The following is a 2577-nucleotide window of genomic DNA, read 5'->3' as shown; positions in this document are numbered from 1 at the left end:
AATAACTTCAATTATGTCAAGTAATTTTGGTAAGATAATATTGTGGAAAATGAACATATTTATCAAATTTTTTTTATTAATATCTCTTCAAATTTACAAAAAAATTCATAACTAAAGGAGTACACATACAAATCACAAAACAGACCACAAACAAAACTATTATAGATCATTCCTCTACAAAGACAAGCTTAGACTCTACTTGATATGGCAGAAGACCCGTCAGAAGACTTGCTGGAAGTCGTGTGGAAGACTTCCTGGAAGTCGTGTGGAAGACTTCCTGGAAGTCGCCTGGAAGACTTCCTGGAAGTCATTCATTGAAGTCGTCTGGAAGACTTCCTGGAAGTCTTTTAGGCATTATATTTTAGAAGACTTCCCATAGGTCTTCCAAAGTATGATCCAGATCTGAAAACATGTATATCAAATCCGGATCTGAAAAACCTGCATATCATATAAAAAAACTTTCCAATGGCTTAAAAACAGGGAAAATAAGTGGAAAATTAGATAGAAATACTTTTATAGAACACACAAAGTACATATCCAAGTGGAAGATGAGAACCATCTGGTTAAAAAACTGCAGCAAAAAGTTAGATTAGTTAGAAAGACATGAGACAAAAATGAAAAATTCATATAAAGTTTAGTGTTTTCAATTCAAAGAGATTAGAGTGGGTTTGGAGAGTTTTAGTTTGGAAAAAATGTATGAACTTTATGCAACAGGAGGTTACCAAATGAAAAAAAATCAGACATAAAAACTTACCAAAACGCTCAGATCTATTATGAAAGGGAGACATGGGAGAAGACTCCGTTAGAAGACTTCCTGGAAGTCGTCTGGAAGTTTTCTAGCCCAGAAGTCTTCCAGATCTGAAAAACCTTCATATCCAAATCTAGATATAGAAAACCTGCATCTCTAAAAACGTTCAAATGGCTCAAAACAAAGTAAATGAGTGGAAGATTAGATAGATCTATCTTTATAGAACACACAAAAATACACGTCTAAAATTAATAAATCTACCTTTAAATGAGTGGAAGATGAGAACCATATGATGAAAAATCTGCAAAACAAGATAAATTAGTGAGAAAGACATGAGACAAAAACAATAAATGAATATAAAGTTTGGTGTTTATAAGTTCAAAGAAATTAGAGAGAGGTTGAAGAGTTTTAGAATGAGGAACATACCATTTTTGTTGCAGCCATTTGAAAAGAGAAGAGAGAATGTGTAAATTTTTCTTTATATATGGAGACAAAAATTTCAATAAGGTTAAATATTTTCGATCAGAAGACTTAGTAGACGACTTACTTGTAAGTCGCCCAGAAGAGTTTAATATTTTTAGAGGGAAACTAAAATATTTTTAGCTGGAGTTAGAAGACTTTCAAAGAAGTCTTTTAATCGCCAGACGACTTACATGTTAGTCATCTAGACCCGAAACATAACCTCTAAACTAAATTAACTAAATAAACACTTCATAAAATCGAATTAAACTTAAAAAGTGTTTACTATACACATAAATAATCACATGTAGGTAAAAATTTAATTTTTCAAAAAAATATTTAAGGTTTCCAAAATCCAACCCTAAGAATACATACAATACTACAATATATGTTGCAAAACCCTAGACCAAAGAATATCATGATTCACTACTTTCACTCATCTATGTTGAAAACAATTCAATTTTATTATATCTTAATTTATATCACTTAAAACTGTTTATAATTACATGATTTTAATTTTTCACTTATCAAAATATTTTTTACAAAATTTATAAATTATTTTTAAGATCAACTATACCAGACGACTTCCGTGGACGTCGTCCAGAAGACTTAACAGAATCTCAGAAGACTTAACAGAATCTCAGAAGACTTAGCAGGGCTATATTCGTAAAAATGAGTTCTGTTTTTTTGTTTGGTCACAAGGGGCTAGCTGTAATTTTACAAAATTTTTGGGTTACTTTTGCATTTGATTCAAGTTTGGGTATACTTTTACAATCAAAATCAAGTTTTGAGTCATATTTTGTAAATCCCCCAATTAATTAACACTCTACAATTAATATTTTTCATTTTTTTAATTAAAAACTACGAAATTAACAAAAGTGAATAGAATACATATTTGGCAATTAAAAATTTTAATAATAAAAATTTGAGAACAATCACTACTAGAAAACACATGCTTAACGATGAAATTTAACGAGGAAAAACAATCCTCGTAAATTTACGTCGATTTTACGAGGAACTTACGTGGAAAACTAAAGTCATCGTTATTTCCTCGTAACGTAACGACAAAAATGTTTCGTCGTAAAGTGGATGTAATTTAACGAGTATTTTACGAGGAAAAACTATTTCCTCGTAAATACGACGTAAAATTTGCGTGTTATTTACGAGGAAATAGTTTACGTGTATTTAGCGAGGAAATTTTGAATCCACCAACTTTGTAGGTGTTACACGTTTTTTTTTTGCCACCTAATTAATTTTTGTCGTAAATTCATAGGAAAATTACAACTAACAGATTCGAAATTTCCTATAAATATGGATGTTTGAACATCATTTTAAACACACCAACAACAAAAAACGTGAAAGAAAAAAAA

Source organism: Brassica oleracea, chromosome C5, assembly GCF_000695525.1.
Source record: "Brassica oleracea var. oleracea cultivar TO1000 chromosome C5, BOL, whole genome shotgun sequence".
NCBI lineage: Eukaryota > Viridiplantae > Streptophyta > Magnoliopsida > Brassicales > Brassicaceae > Brassica > Brassica oleracea.
This window is presented reverse-complemented; position numbering follows the sequence as displayed.